Genomic DNA, 16876 nt, shown 5'->3' with positions numbered 1-16876 from the left:
GTAGAAAAAAATAGGTGAGGGTCAGATCCAAGAACCTGAGTTCTTTGGTTTTGTACTTTATTCAGAGATGGCAGTGAAAGTGAGAAGGTTCATTGAAGAGACTCTATAATGGAAAAAGCCAAGGACCTGATGACCAAATGTGAGGATTGAGAGGGAAGAGTCAGAGGTTTTGAGCTAGGACAAGAGTTATCATTATTGCAAATAGAAAAGTCTGACAGGAGAGCTTGAATGAAGTAATGTCAGAGATCCCTGAAGCTTTTTCTAAAAATCCCCAATTTCTCTGTGTGGCTCCTGACTGGACAGCACTTTCCTTATGGTCCCTTTGCCCTTAATTGCTGAATCTTGCAGGATGAAATTAAGTTTGGAAGGGTATTTAGAGGTCATGAGGTCACTTGGCCCAATCTCTTTATTTTAAAGATAAGCAGATCTGGGGCTTTGGATATTGTGATCTCCCTTAGGCCCACACAGCTAGGCTGGCCTCTTGACACTGTTTTCTGAAGTTCTCCCAGCAAATGCTGCTTGTTAGCAAGGTGAGCCTTGTGTTTTCCCACCATAATTTAATTAGTGTTTGACTTGATTCCTCAAATAGTTTTTCACGTTCAAAAATCAAATAAATTAATAGTTAAAATAATTCCTTCTGAGTGGTCTGATTTTTTCCTTTATCCATACATGTAGTCACAAACCTTGCAGTACACCGTGGGCATTAATGCCAAACTCAACCTGCGTTGAGTATGCTCTCTTGAAAAGTGCCTGAGCTATTTGAGGGGAGAAGAAATGAGTGAGTCTGAAGTGATTCCTACTGAAGTCCTTTCCAGAATTTTCCCCAAAATGAAAAACGAGGATGTGTGCTGGAGATCAGTAAAGAATTCGATTGCTTTTTTCCTCCCTCTCAATCCTTGTTCCTGTGATTTCTCATGCATGGAGCCCGGAATTCATGAGTCCTACCCTGCCTAAGGGGAACAAGATTAGCTAATGCGCTTATTAAGTATCAACTCCGTTGCTTCAAGATGTCTCACCCAGTCCTACACGTCAGCTGGAACCTGGGGAGAGGGCCTTCACTTTCCCCTCCCAAGTCTCCTTCCGCATCTTGCCACAAGGCTGACTGTCTCCCTTTGACGGTTCCCTCTACCTGCGCCCAGCACTCCCTCCCTCGGGGTCACACACCCCCAAGCCCTCCCGGCTTTGTTTATTTACGGCCTCCCGGCAGCATCCACACGGTGCCTTCACTCGGATCCACCGCTTTCTAGCGAGCGAGGGGCGGAGCTGAGTGTGCATAAGCCCCGCCCCTGAGCAGGCTAGTGGTTGGGACGGTTCCGTTGATTGGTGTGGGCGGGGCATGGTGCGAGGGGCGGAGTCAGGAGGCCGGGCCAAGGCGGGGAGGGTGGTGGGCCCCGCTGGGGGTGGGAGGCGCGGCGCGGAGGACGGTAGAGTGTGGCGCAGCTCTGGTGGGGCTTCCCGCTCGCTATGCGTCGGGCGAGGGTCCACGAAGGTAAGTACGGGAAGGGGTATGGGCGCCGCGAGAGCCAAGTGAAGGAACCCCGCGGGCGCGTTCGAGCCAGGTGTGGTTTGGTTGGACCGGCCCCTGGGCCACTTCCGTGCGTAGTAGGAGCGCGTGGTGCGGCTGGGCGGCCCCCTGGCGTGAACCCCCAGAGGCAGGGAGACACCGGGTCCGGCTCTAGTTTTTGCAGCGCGTGTTCACGGCATTACCGCCAGGACAGAACACATTTGGGTTGCTCCACACACTTCTTCCCTAAATCTCGAGAGACCTCAGGTACTGAGATTTTATATTCTTTAAGAGTCTAGTTCGTGGTTCAGGACTGGAGGAGAAGCTCGATAACGAATTTGCAGTGCAGCTTTATTTTGACTTCGTGTTTTTCAGTTTGCAAGGAGAGTGCGGCTGATAATGGGACTCTTACTTAAACAGGGACGCCAGGATATATAAAGGCAGTGTATGGTGAAAGTTAAGATCTCAGGCTTTGAAGCTAGAGTGCCTGGGTTCGAATCTCTTTGTTAATTATGAAAACTTGAGCAATCTGTTTAATTTCTCTATGACTTTGTTTCTGCACATGTAAAATGAGAGTAGTGATAGTTCATCCTTAAAGTATTGTTATGAGGATTAATCAGTCAGTACTTAATTCTGCCTGACGCATAGTCCACAATAACGTTGGTTATTTTCTTTATTATGCCTTTAGATGGGCATTAATCTATAAAGTTGTCAACACCGGAAAATCTTTCCTCAGAGTCATAGCTAGAAATGTTTGAGAACTCCTTTGGAATTTCAGAGAATGAATCCCACCAGATAAGGTCTCATTACTTTTCTCATCTACTAGAGATGTGATCATCCACCTGATTTCAAATCTAATCCTCCCTAAAATGATGCAGAAGCCGGAGTGTCTTAAAGACTGTTCTAAAAGAGGGATGAAAAAAAGGCAGCACTTTCAGAGAGGGTATCCTCATTTTTAAACACCAAGCTCTGGTAGATGTGTTTAAAAGAAGGTCATTATCACTTTTATACAAAACTTACAAGTTGTATTACTTGGGATGGGTGCAATTTGTACTATTACTGCAAAAGGAGGTAAACCAGAGTACACAAATACACAAATAACCTAAACATCATAGGAATGGTAATTAGCCACATCGAATCTTGGAATTGAAGGGAATCTGAAAAATCACAACAGCTGCCCTTTACAGATAAGGATGAGGCCCCAAGATCCAGAATCAATAAAATGCATAATTTAGCCTACAGTTCAGTTCTGCTGAACAACAAATCATAAAATCAAAGAATGATATCAATTCTGGTTTTGATAATTGTACTGTTTTTATTTTTGACAGTTTTATGGTGCTGTGAATGTTTTTTCTCCAGCATCCTCCTTGGTAGCTTAATTGCATGATTCATAATCATTCTTCACCTTTGATTTAAATCACAAGTTTCAAAAGTTGCTACATCAATGATTGCTTTGAGAACAAGATGATTGTCTTCTTAAGCTTTGTACAAACATGTTCTAACAGTGCTTTGGTTTTGTTGTTTTAAAATGTAGTCCTTTTCTCCCAGGTAGGGAACATAAACAGCCAGTGTAAACAAATTGACCTACTAGGCAGTTTGTTATCACTGTGTTATTGGTGAAGTTTTCTTGATCTGGTAGGACAGTCAGGAAGTGGAACACTACATATTAGCCCAAGGAAATAGGACTGCAATTGCTGCTAACTTCAAAGGCATCAAGAGTGAAACTAAATGAAGATATATCTATGTTAGTTGCTGACTCTTTCCTGGCACCTTGCGTGGTTCACTCCCTCACCTCTAGGTATTTGTTTAGATGTCACTCTCAGTCAGACCCTCCGAATTAAAATTCCATACAACCCCACTCTTCCTATAATATATATTTATCTCTCTATTTACTTGTTCATTATCTCTTGTCTGCCATTGGAGGGTAAGTTCCATGTGGGCTGTGGTGCTTGCCAGTTGTGTTCACTGCTGTATCCTAAGTGCCTGGAAACAATGCCTGGCACCAGAAGGTGTCAGATCTGTGCATCTGATGCAGACATTTCCAGCTTGGGCTAGTATTTACTTAAACTAGTTTGCTGTCATTTTGCCTTGCCCTCTCTTCCCTCCCCCCATTCCTAGTTATTTATTCTGATTACCGAGGAATAAAACCTTGAAGCAATCTTAATGCCTCCTTCTACCTTGCACTCCACATGCAAATACCTATTACTTATTTCTTAGGTCAGTTTTTTGCAAACCTGCCATTCCTATTGTTGCCAAACCCCAGTTTCTTTAAGCTCTCCTCCATTTCATTTCATTCTCTACACCTACAACCTTTCAAATTACCTTTTCAAATGCCTTTACATCCTCATCTGCACAATGAAATCCAGAGTGAGAAGCCTGGCATTCAGAGTTCTCTACATGATTCAAACACACTTTTCCAACCTCTGGCTCCTATATGTAAGAAAAGTGATTTCCAGTTTATACTTGTAAAATAAGTTTATACTTGTAAAAGCTAAAGGTGAATGTTGTGACAGTTTCTCTTTCTGTTTTTACCAAGTGGAGTGGATCTTTTCCTGTTAAGTGGGCAGGAATTCAGACAAATTGAACGAATGGCTATTCTTTGTACTGAGGACTTTTGCTGCTCTTTCTGTTTTGAGTGCCCAGCCTTCAGATCCTCCCTCACATGTTATAATCACCCCAGATACCTAGAAAAGTTCAGTGGGAAGTGTTTTGTTTTTTTGTCTTTCCTTCCTCTGAATTCTAGAAACTTTTCATACTTTTCTTAGAGAATTTATCACAGTCTGTTTTGCATTGTAATTCTTTGGGCACTTATCTTTTCTTTTTGGTACATATTAGCTCCTGGAGGACAAATACAACACACATAAAAGTTCCAGTTACTTTTTAAAGTACACCCACTTCTTTGTTTTTTAAGTAAAAGTGAACTTAAAGTTCTATTTATAGGTCTTTAAATCATTAAATATTGAGCTTCAACAATCATTTCTACAATATGGACAATTAAGGAAGAAGGCAGGGGTAAATTCAGTACTACATAAAAAGATCTAAATGAAGATACTGAGCAGGAAAGAGGTGTAGGGAAAGCAACGTACCCAACACCCACGTAATTGGACACACAGACGTTTAAAAAGATACACAAAACCAGTAGGGCAAGACGGACTTTATGGAGCAACATCTGCAGCTTTGGTTTTTCTTGTGGGGGAATTATTCCTAGCTTTATTTTGTTTTTGCATCTCTACACACAAATAATGTCACTCTGCTTTGTTTTCTGAACTGGGTAAGACTGAACTTTCTCTTCCTCTTTCTGGTCTGCAGAATGTAGTTTACTTGCTTTCCCTTATTTTTAAGCTAATAAAATGTTCATACTTCTTTCTTATTTTCCTGTACATATGGAGAAATTATATGCCAGAAGCTTTTAGTTCTTCAGAGAAAAGAGACGGATAGAAGATACTTGAGTTTATCTATTGTGTGAAGCCTCCAGTTTTATTATTTGATATCAGCATCTGGTTCAGTATATTTTGTTTCATTTCATTACCAACGTGTCCTTGCACATACTCCAGTTGAGTGAATGCTTTTATTTTGCATGTGATTTTTTCTGATAAATTAAAACTTGTCTCTAGGACGTCTATAGACATTTCTGAAATTTAATTTTCTCTCTTGTTGCCTCCCAAACCTTGTCTGGGGTTTTCCCATTCTAGAACATGCACTAGCCTAACTTACTCTCTTTGTTCTTGATTATGAGTGTTTACAGGTGTCGACTAAATTTATTTTACCATCCCTAGGATGAAGCTGCAATTTCTATTGGCAGGAAATAGTTGGTAGGGAAAATATATATAAAAGTCCTAATTTTTTTAATTTTAAAATTTTAAGGTAAAAATCTGCATATTATTTTTACTAATAAGTAGCTAATATAAATCAGGACTTAAATCTAACATACTATAATTTAAATTTAGATTCAGATCATACTGCTATTTAAATTTCTTGTTTTGTGCTAACCAGTAAAGTTTTACTCTCAGAACAAGAATCTTAGGGCGTCTGGGTGGCTCAGTGGGTTAAGCCTCTGCCTTCGGCTCAGGTCATGATCTCAGGGTCCTGGGATCGAGGCCCGCATCGGGCTCTCTGCTCAGCAGGGAGTCCGCTTCTCCCTCTCTCTGCCTACTTGTGATCTCTCTCTCTCTATTTCAAATAAATAAATAAAATCTTTAAAAAAAAAAAAGAAGAAGAAGAATCTTAAAAAAAAAAAAAACAACTTGAAAGCAAATATTTGCTTTGGAGTAAAGTTTCCTTTATCACACTGTATAGGCATCTGTGTTTACCCTGAGTTCTCCTTGTTTTCAAAAGCCTTACTTAAGGGTGCACATCAGATGGATCATTCATACAAATAATAAAAGATGGGGCCCAGACTAATTACACATCTCTAGCACATGGTAAACACTGTGTAAGTATCTGTTAAATAAATCTGTATTTTTCAGGATTTTGTTCGAGTACTGTAGCATACTAGTATGTTTAATAATGGAATTAATCTAGTAAAGAGGAAAATGGGAATTTTTGGCAAATGGGAATTTTTACATGCCTCTCTCCACCTGTTTGTTGAAAGAATAAATGAAATGTGTACCACCCCAGTACATGGCAGTATAAAAGTCACAATTTCTACAGCCTAGTCAGGGAGGTTCTCAACCTACAAGATGTAATCTTAGATGATTATAAATGCTAAAATGGAAAAAACCAGGGTGATGACAAATTATTTTGGGGAAGGGGCACTGTAGTTAGGTGGTCTTGAAGGCCTGTTGCAGGAGGTGGCATTTGAACAAAGCCTCAGTGTGACAAGCTGGAGAGAGAGAATGCTAGTCAGAGGGGACACAGGTACAAGAGATGAGATGGGAGAGTGCTGTGTGTGAGAAGTAGGAAGGAGGCTGTTCCCACGGGAGTCTAGTGAGTAGGGTTGTGGGAGGCACTGGTGGGATGCAGCTGGAGAGATAAGAAGAGATTAGGCCATGTGAGTGTTTGTAGGGTATTAGCAATAATTCAGAGTTGGATTTTATTCTAAGGGCAGTGGGAAGAATAGAAAGGATTTAAGTGATAGGGTGAAATTATCAGATTTGTAGTGATGAAGAAAATGACCCTGGTTACTATGGGAATAATGGATTGCAAGGGGTAAGAGAGGAAAGAAAGAGAGCAGATTGGAGCTTCTCTAAAGAGACTGTGAAGTGTGATGGTGATTGTTATCTTTGTGGGGGGTTCTTTGGCATTTAGTTGTTTTGATTTTGGTTCCTCCTCACTTTTCCAAGTCTTCCCAGCCAGAGAGCCAGAGCAAGACTTCTTAGGACCTGCAGTATTTTACTACTGCTAATTGTGTGAAACTCCACGTTCCTTTTTCTCATGTCTCATATAATCATCCATCCACCCATCACTCTGCCAGTGATCACAGTCCTCCAAGAATCATCTTTGAAAGTGTTCTTTGTTCCTGTCCTCCTGAAACATATATTGGGAGTGTGCTTTCCAGTGGAAAAGCTTGGGAAGCCAGGAATAGGGCTGGTGTTCTGGTATTGGGAAACCCAAGACAGTGACCTTAGGAGGCTGAGAAGGATAGAGCAGAGCATTGCAGCTTCAGTGAACATCTCTACTCTGTCAGTTCTGGAACCTGTGGAAGGTCATGTTATCATTTGGACTCGGTTTAGGACCGTCTTCCTTATCCTGGCAGCTTTGGGTCTAGTATTGGAAAACAGAGGACTGTGCTCCTCCTACTGCCTCACTCAGTCCTTTCCTTAAATATCTGTATTAAATGGAGCCAGTTTCAGAAAACCAACAGACTCATGTAACTTTTGTCCAAGTTTTTGGATATGCCTTTCCAATTGCTGGGTGCAGACTATTCTTCTATATTGTGTCCCAAATTGACTATTTTACACATATTTTATTTCTAATTTATGTATCACTTTTCTTTATCAAGAATGAGGATAGAGGGTGCCTGGGTGGCTCAGTGGGTTAAAGCCTCTGCCTTTGGCTTGGGTCATGATCTCAGGGTCCTGGGATCCAGCCCGACATCGGGCTCATTGCTCAGCAGGGAGCCTGCTTCCTCCTCTCTCTCTCTACCTGCCTCTCTGCCTACTTGTGATCTCTGTCAGGTGAATAAATAAAATCTTTAGGAAAAAAAAAAAGAATCAGGATAAATAAAAGGTACCTCAAATAAGAGATGTGATAAACCTTGGAAAAACTAGGACTGCTTTGTGATTACACAGTGAGGGAAAAATCAAAGAGGGGGTGGGGTGGGGATTAGAGGAAGGATATATTAGTTAGGAAGGAAAACAGGAAAAGTTGTAACTGATTCATCCTGTGATATGTGTAGGGAGAAGGTTACTATGTATCTTCAATATTGAGATCCTGTTAGATTTTTAATCTGTTCTGCAGTGAATTTAATTTACAGATGTGACAAAGATGTGCTTTGTTTCTGCTGGATATGTTTGGAGCTAATATTCTAAAAGGCAGAAGTAAAACAGATACAGATATATACTATTACAGTAAGCTTTCATTAAAGTAACTAGTTAGTTTGGAGTAAGAATTCCCAAGGGGCTTTTAATGTAGTTTTAAAATGAACCCAATCTCTTTTGGCCTGTTCTCAGGAATAATTCCTGCTCCCTTCCCCATGCCCGTTCCTTTTCACATTCTCTGGGTCAGTCCCCATTTTCCAAACCAACCCTATGCCATGCCTCAGGTCTGAACAGGGATTTTCTTTTGTCTCTTTGTCAGTTCTCTCCTTTAGGACCCTTGTTTCCAAACATCCAGCACCTGGTCCTGTCACCCTGCTGAAGAAAATTTTAGTTCTTCCAGGTTTGCATCCTGCCTTTTGGAACAGAATTGTTCTTAATTTCCTTTTATGCCTTGGTATAAATCACTGAACCCCTCTCTGCCGTATTAGTTGAGAGTGGATACTGGTAATTATGAATGTATCTGTCTTGTAATTTTGGGTAGGGTCCACTAGTCAGTGCCAAACAGTATCCATGATGTGTGAAAGAAACGGAGTTAAGAACTTCTGCTTAAAATTTAGAGTTAAAAAGCTGGAGAATCTTTGGATTTTCTTATAAAATATTTTTTTGAGTGTCTGAAACAGAGATGGACAAGATCCAGGACAGTAATTTTATATAATGGACAGAAAGAGAGGCACAATGGTGAAGGGGGGGAAAATGCTCTAAAAAAGGCTTTAACTGATATTAACTATACTGGAATTGAAATAAAAAACTTAATTTAACAAAAGCCTTAATCAATGCTTATCTATTTTAAGCAGTATTTTTAAAAACAGAATTTTAACATAACTTGATTTTGGACAGTTTTCTGTCATGGTGTTTCATCCCTATTTCCACTTTTTATTTCAGAATATAAAAAAAACCTATTAATGATTTTTAAACTTTCTTCCTCCCACCCCTTAAAAAAACCATATCCTGTGATAGCATCCTTTCTTAAGTCGTTTTTTTTTTAAAGGATTTTGTTTATTTATTTATTTGACAGAGATCACAAGTAGGCAGAGAGAAGAGAGAGAGAGAGAGGAGGAAACAGGCTCCCCGCTGAGTAGAGAGCCTGATGTGGGGCTCTGTCCCAGGACCCTGAGATCATGACCTGAGCTGAAGGCAGAGTCTTAACCCATTGAGCCACCCAGGTGCCCCCTCTTGTATCCTTCTTATTTCACAATTTAGCCCTTGATCGTCCTTGTGATGGGACCAATACTTAGGGCCTATTCTGTATCCCACACTCTTGGTTAGATGTTAACGTATGATGTTTTATGAAGCTAGGCCACTCCTCGTACAGTGCTACACAAAACTGACCCCTCCAGGTGACAGAATCAGAATGCTGCTTTTCTGGCGCATGGCTTTCTTTTCTATAACCTGAGAGCTAATGGACACTTGGCGTTCTCCCATCTTCACCCCGTATCTCCAAAGGTGATTTGGAAGAAGAGGATGCATGCAGTAGTACTGTAAGGAATTGAAAGACAGTGTGTGCACCCCAGGCTCTCGGTCAGAGCTGTGATCACCATATAGGGCTACTCCCTGAAGCTGTGTGAAATGTGGACCTTGTAGCCTAGGTTTGTTCATCTCTAAAATCCAGGTAAAGATACTGATGTGTCTTTATGAGGAACAAGTGATGTGTTAGTGCTAAGGCATGCTTCAAATAGTGCCTAGCATTAGTACTTAATAGATACTCGTTTCTTAGCCTCAGCAGTATTGACATCTTAGGCTAGATGACTTTCTGTTGTAGGGGTTGTCCTGTGATTGTACGATGTTTAGCATTGTCCTTGACATGTAGCCACTTAGCAACCCCCCAAGTTGTGACAACCAAAAATACCACGGCATTGTGCACTGTCCCCCTGAGGAACCACTATCACTATACATAAATATAATATTTACTGTTAGTCTTACCTTTGCAAATCACTGTCCCTCCTAAAGTCTGGCTGGTCCCTGAAAGTTCTGTTCTCATCTAATCCACTTCTTTTTGTCATGTTGGACTTGTCTGAGTTGATTGACTAGGTGAATATCAAGGTTAGTTCTTGCATTCTGAGTTAGTATCTGAACTTGGTCTCATTAGAGCCACATGACCCACCCCTAGGTGAGCCTGCTGCCCCTGGGAACCGATCTGTAAGACTGTATTGTGATTCTCCAGCAGAGTGAGAGCAGATTCTTTTCCCATTCTTCTTCTTCATTTTTAAGATTTTTTTAAGTAATCTTTGCATTCAACGTGGGACTTGAACTCAAGACCCCAAGATCAAGAGTTGCATGCTCCACTGACTCAGCCAGCCAGGTGCTCCCCCATCCCCATTCTTCTTTTGAAAATCCTAACATACCTGTGAACCTCCCCCCAAATTCCAGGTTTTATCTCCCCATGAACAACTTCCCTTTTTATCATTTGTTTTTAATTTTGGGTTCTTGTATCAGTCCTCTTCTCTGTTTTATTTCCCTGACTGGCTCTAAGATGATTTTGCAGGATTTTAGTTGCTTCAGTTTCACAGAATAAACCTAGATTAGGTTATAGTAATAGCAGAGTATCTTTTTCATAGTTTCACTCCTGACCACTTAAGACTAAATTTATGAGCCTTCATTGATTAACAGAGGACTCTTTAGAGGATATATATGTTGTAGAGGCAGTATGGTATGAGTCCCGAGGGCAGACCACCTGGGTTCAAATCCTGAACCCACTACCTGGGGCAGATTACCTTTTTCATGCTGCAGTGTCTCCTTGGTTTTCCTGTCAGTAAGGCTTTGGTGAGGAGCCACAGTCTGGCTTATATTAAACTTAGCTGTGAAATATTAAATGTTGTTAGGTTACTGGATTGATCTAGCTTGAAGAGAAGGAAGACCTTATTTAAAGCGAGACAGTGTAGTATAACAAACAAGTATCTATAGATTTTGGAGGTAGTCAAATTTGGACTTAAATCCAAGCCATTAACCGGATCGTAGCTTAGACAAGTGATTTCTTTCTTTAAATAATAATAATAGTTATTATGGGGGGCAAGTGATTTAATCTCATTGTTTTTCTTGAAGCAGCATCCTCATTTCCAACATATGGTTTTAGCTTCCTTTTTCCAGAGAAAATTGAAGGAGGCAAATGTGATTTCTTTCAAACTTCTGCTACAGTATCTGCCTGGCTTTATTTTTAGTTAGGCTGAGAATATATGACAGTCTTCATTTGTGGCCCTTCTCTGTCATTTCGTGGTATACCATGCATACACATAACATCACACTTAGTGAGGTGTTGAAATTTTTATATTGCTTATCATTATTCCCCATGAGATAAGGTCTTTGCAGGTGGGATTTTCTCTTCTCTTTGTCTTATTGCTTAATTCCTAAGGAATGCCTAATAAGTATGTTGAACAAAGGAATAAAAAGTAATTTGAAACGAATCGCTATGTCTTAGATCCAATTTATTGACTACTTTTACAGAGTGAGGTCTTTTTCTTATCTCATATGCTTAAACAATCATATGAAGTAGGTGTTGCTAGCCTCATTTTCCAGATTAGGAAACAAGGGTTTAGATTAGTTTTGTCCAGGGACTGAGGTGGAGAATTGTAGCATTTTATCCCCACAGGACGGAATCATCTCTCAGGAGTTTTTGGCCTTAGAGGGAGGAACCAGTACTACCAAACTGCAGCCTGCTCAGGAGGGAGCAAGATGAGCAAATGTTTCCCGCCCCCCATCATGCCAGAGGCATGAAATCAACCAGCAGCTAGAAAGCAGGGAGGCCTAAAGTGTGCAGGCTGTCGAGGTCAGCATCCCTGGGCATGGAGCAGGGTGGATATGGATCTGAACAGACACAGAGGATATCCAGCAGAGTCCTCCCCTTCCTGTTCTTCAGTATTCCCTCTTACACTTTGGGCATAACACTTATGTTCCTAACTCAGGGGAAACACAGTCTGTCACTGACAGGCACTGTATTCAGTGCATTCACACTCCCACCTGGAACCACTGCCAGTGTTCAGAGAAGGGAACAGAGAAGAAAACTAAACTAAAACAAAATTGCTATAGTCTTGGCATCTGTAGCTAGTCTTTTGCCTCAAGTTGATAATAATACCTATTTTATGTTCCCCTACCCTCTTCCAACACCTTAGCTTGTCAGAGTTTCCTGGTGGAGGAACCCAAAAATTCATTCCCACAGGATCCAAGTCTGTTTATTGAGTTGCCAGTTTTCCATTGACCAGTACTGTTAGACATGCCCCACCGAATCTCCTTAATTCAAATGTGTGTGTGTGTGTGTGTGTGTGTATTTTAAGATTTTATTTATTTATTTGACAGACAGAGATCACAAGTAGGCAGAGAGTCAGGCAGAGAGAGAGGAGGAAGCAGGCTCCCTGCTGAGCAATGAGCTTGATGCGGGGCTCGATCCCAGGACCCTGAGACCATGACCTGAGTCGAAGGCAGAGGCTTTAACTCACTAAGCCACCCAGGCGCCCCTGAATCTCCTTAATTCAGACATAATTCCCCTCCCCATGCTGTGTAATGACATCCAGGTTTCCTCCTGGAAATCCAGATTGGTCACTTTACTGGGGCAGTGACCATTTTCTTATCAGGTTGGATGGCTTGATAAAGCACGCATGGCTAGGGGATAGGCTTAGCTTTCAGTTTAACAGGACTAGACTGTTTTCTCAGTGAAAGCATCCCTCCACCAAACCTGAGGTTGTCTTGAGAAGGAAAGGGTTATAGTGTCATTTTAAAGCAGAGGTTCTGGAATGAGACATCACTTCAGGTTCTGATTCCGCCAACTACTTGCCTCAGTGACTTCAAGCAGTTACTTAGTCCAGTTTTGTGTCTATTAGCTCCCATGTAAAAGGAGAGTGACAATAGTATCTCCTAGGGTTACTGTGAAGATTAAATATCAACCCAGTGCCTAGCACACAGTAATAATAATCATCACTATGGTTACTGGTATTAAAATAAAATACATTATAGAGTTTAAAGTACAAATTTGTAAAACAATATTTTCCTTCATTTTAATACATGAGTACATACATACTCATAATACAGACACATTCTCACACCCATATATGTTTATAGACATATAGAAAAAAAATGAAATATATGCCAAAAATATTGACTGTACATGTCTGCTGTGTGCTAAGATGCTGGATATTTTTCTATATGCTTTTCTATATGCCTTTAATTTTTATGATTATTATTTTTATATTCAAATAGCAAAGTTACTCAGTGAATTTTGTAAGTAATTTGAAAGTGACTCAAGAAGGTAATTGAGCCAAATTTTATCACATAAAAACACAGTTTTTAGCCCAGGTTCAGTCGTCCTTATTGATGAAATCAGGGAGAATATCACTCTTCAGCCAGTTTTGTCCTTTTGAGGACTGAAGGTGCATTGAGTCAGGGACCATTGCTGTTCTGATACTAGTTTATATGTTGCTAATGGGTCTCCATGTCAACAAAATGATGTGTATTGTCAGAGAGCCGTGCAAACACAGACATTGCCTTAAGATTGAATATGAGTACTCCAGAAACTGATATGACAAATACTTGATCATTCAGGAACCTTACATATTTAGGCATCAAAAGCAAGCAAAGAGGAGGCCTGGGTGGCTTAGATGTTTGATTATCTGCCTTCGCTTCAGGTCTTGCTCTCCAGGTCCTGGGATCGAGCCCCATGTCCACCTCTCGGCTCCATGGGGAGTCTCCTTTTCCCTCTCCCCTTACCCTGCCTGTGCTTTCTCTCTCTGTCTCTCTCTCTCTCAAATGAGTAAATAAAATCTTAAAAAAAAAAAAAAAAAGGCAAGCAAAGAAGTGTAAGCAATGATTCATAGCACCAAGATGAATGAATTGCTTCTGAAAGAGTGATTTCATTTTTTCAGATATTTCTGCACTTCTTTGGAATTTCTGATCCCATGAAGTTCAGACCAGGTCACAGTGGAAAATAAGTACAACTCTTCTTTGAGGTCTAATAGATTGATTCTCCCAGGATGCTCACGAATTCCCAGAAGTCTTAGATCTGAGTTTGGTAAATACCTTCAACAACTTTCTGCTTCTCAGTCATCTAACCAGTTAAAATAATCTTAACTTGGCACAGCCAACTTCCACTCCTTCCAGTACATCTGCAAACCTCTCCTTTTTATTTTTATTTTACTTTATTTTTTTAAGATTTTATTTATTTGACAGGGAGAGATAACAAGTAGGAAGAGAGGAAGTCAGAGAGAGAGGGGGAAGCAGGCTCCCTGCCGAGCAGAGAGCCCGATGCAGGGCTTGATCCAGGACCCCAGGATCATGACTTGAGCTGAAGGCAGAGGCTTAACCTACTGAGCCACCCAGGCACCCCCTCTCCTCCTTTTTAAACTTTTTTAAATGTTTATTTTTAAAAAAATGAAAGTACAACGTATGGGAATATGCTCTCCCCTTTGAAAAACAATTCAAATCTTGTTCTTTCCAGCTCTTTCACCAGTGAGCCATCCTTTAGCCATTGGCCACAAGTCAGCATAGATACATTCCTTGGGCATGCATTTCTCCTGACACCTGTCTCCTGACATGTACTGCTCAGAATTGTGCCTAATGGGAAGAGTTCCCTTCACCACTCTGTCAGGACCATCCCTTCGTAGAGCTACAGTGTTTCATTTCTGGTTGGGGCTTGCTTACCGTGCATGTCCATTCACAAATGGGCATGTCTTTTCCCTCCTCTACTAACTGATCGTAGGATCCTCTCCATGAGTGTGTGGTGCCAGAGCCTACAAGGAAGGTGTTACAAGTACCAGGTTTTCCTGTGGTTTACTTGTGCCTTCCAGACCTGCTCAGGCCCAGTCTTGCTTTCAGCATACCAAGTGGAAAGCTTTCGTACAGTCCAGTTTTATGAATTGTTTGGTCAGATAATACTTCTCATGACGGCTATTCTTACTACATAGTCTCTTGGTTTCCCGTGGGCAGGAATATAATCTTTGCCAGAGCTGAGTAGCAAGCCAGGAACCAAATGAAAAAAACTTATTGACAGTACCCTAAGGAGTCTGTAACTCTTACTCTTCTCTGGATGCTTGTCAGAGGCTTCTTAGCCCATCCCTGTCTGTCATGTCATTTGTGGTACTAGTGGGTGTGCTAAAGCATAGCCCCAAGAGTTAGGGCAGCTTTTACTGCTGAAGAACCTTCTCTTGAATCAGGCCCCAGAAAAAACTGGCAGCCTCATGGGTTATATCCACGTATGAAACTCACCAGTTATGTTACGTCTTTCTTAGTGGACATGGTGCCAAGTGTAGCAATTTTACTTCAGATGCAATATCCTGCTTCAGACATCTGGAACCATAGAAACCATCAATGTTGTAGATCCCTGAACTTCTATGGCTTTTATCTCCATTCTCTGGCTTGTACATATATCTTACAGAGGCATCCTGAGTGCTTGCTACTTCTTTGTTCTCGAGATCTGGTTGACAGAATGCCATCTGTGTGATGGACCAGTGTCGTAATCTTTGGGATACTGAGATGATCGAGGTCCTTCCAGACTATATTATGGCAGTGCAGAAATAGCCCTCAGGTAAAACATTGAAGGTGCACTGCTGTCTGGCACTTGGTGGGAAATTGCCTCATACTGTTCTTACTGATGATGATGGAAAAGGAAGCATTTGCTGGGTCAGCAGTTATCTACCAGCTAGCAGACGTTTTGCTCATTTTCTCCAGCAAGAAGTATCACATTTAGAAGTGTAGCCATGATTGGCCTCACCATCTGTTGTTATGTTCCAAGATCTTTCTGGCTTTTGGCAAGGAAAAAAAAGGAGATATAATAGGAATCAACGCCTCTGTATCCTTCAGTGTTTTTGATAGTAGTACCGATTTCTGAGCTTCTCCCATGGATGTGGTACAGTTTTTGGTTTACTTTCATAGTAGGGAGAGGGGAAGAGTTCCAGGGGTTTCTTCCTGGCCCTTTCTTCCATATGGCTTTTATGACATAGGACAGGGAACCAGTGTGGGAGCTTGGCCAGTTACTAAGTATATCCATTTGCACAAAAATTTTAGGACTAGGGAGGTAACCACAGGATGGGCCTGTGTTCGCATGGTACCCACCATGGGATACCAGGGTTGACTTCATCACTCATCTCTTTTCTGGAATGAGATATGCACTCTGACCTGTGGGCCCAGCTTTGGATCTTCAGGGATTAGTGTCAGTTTAGGTCTAGTGTCTAGTAACCCTTGAAAGGACTATGTATTTCTCTTTCCACAGGGGGCTGTCACCCCTGTGCATGGGTGCAGGTCTCTCTCAGGGAGGTCTGGAAAAGGACTGTGACCATTATAGGATCACAGTAATCTCCTATTTAGTCCTCCTCAATCCTTTGAATGTACTCCCATATATGCTCTTCAGACTCTTACTGGTAAAAATTTCTGAGATTCTGCAAATTTTCCATTATAAAAGTGGTCTCTTCCCAGAGTTGAACTTCTTCCTCGGTTCTTGTGGAGCTAACTGTCGTTAGGGTGCACTAAGGGGTGAGAAGAATAGGTAGTTAGGAGAATTGGCATCCCCCTAAGTGCTGGGCTCTATACTAAATTGCCTACTATACTTGTACTCTGGGTATCTTGTATGAAACAACTTATCCTGCTTCTGAGCTCTTTCCCCCCTCATGTGTTTCTGATGCCATTTAATGTCATACCTTATTGTCCCTTCCAAAGGGAAGACCTGAGACTTGATGTCCTCCTCTAGTTCTGCTCCTGTGGATTGTGCACAGTTAGGCACAAACAGACCTTCAAGCTCATACATAATATGGTACCAGCAGGGCCCACCATGCCCTGGGTCTCACATTCTCAAGGGATAGGTGTGGAAAGTGTAGCACTGTGACTTCCACTCTCTTGTCATTTCTGCTACAGATAGAGAATGGGCTGATGTCGGTCTCGGGCTCCTAGACAAGGTTAATCTGCCTTAGAAGAGCTAAGG

The 16876-nt window shown here is 41.4% G+C and overlaps 1 protein-coding gene across 2 annotated transcripts in view; it reads left to right on the top strand.

The window, feature by feature from the left end:
* SGK3 (serum/glucocorticoid regulated kinase family member 3) overlaps positions 1–16876 on the top strand; it is a 151851-nt gene that overhangs the window by 64179 nt on the left and 70796 nt on the right. Inside the window, exon 1 of one of the 2 annotated variants that reach the window (XM_059166309.1) lies at positions 1554–1771. The exons of the other annotated variant lie outside the window; for it this stretch is intronic. The gene's annotated coding sequence lies outside the window, so the exon portion shown is untranslated. Of the gene's footprint in view, positions 1–1553; positions 1772–16876 lie in introns of those variants that run through there. 2 annotated transcript variants of the gene reach the window in all.

Source organism: Mustela lutreola, chromosome 3, assembly GCF_030435805.1.
Source record: "Mustela lutreola isolate mMusLut2 chromosome 3, mMusLut2.pri, whole genome shotgun sequence".
Taxonomy (NCBI): Eukaryota; Metazoa; Chordata; class Mammalia; order Carnivora; family Mustelidae; genus Mustela; species Mustela lutreola.
The sequence above is the reverse complement of the archived record's forward strand: the minus strand, read 5'-3'. Positions and strand labels throughout refer to the sequence as shown.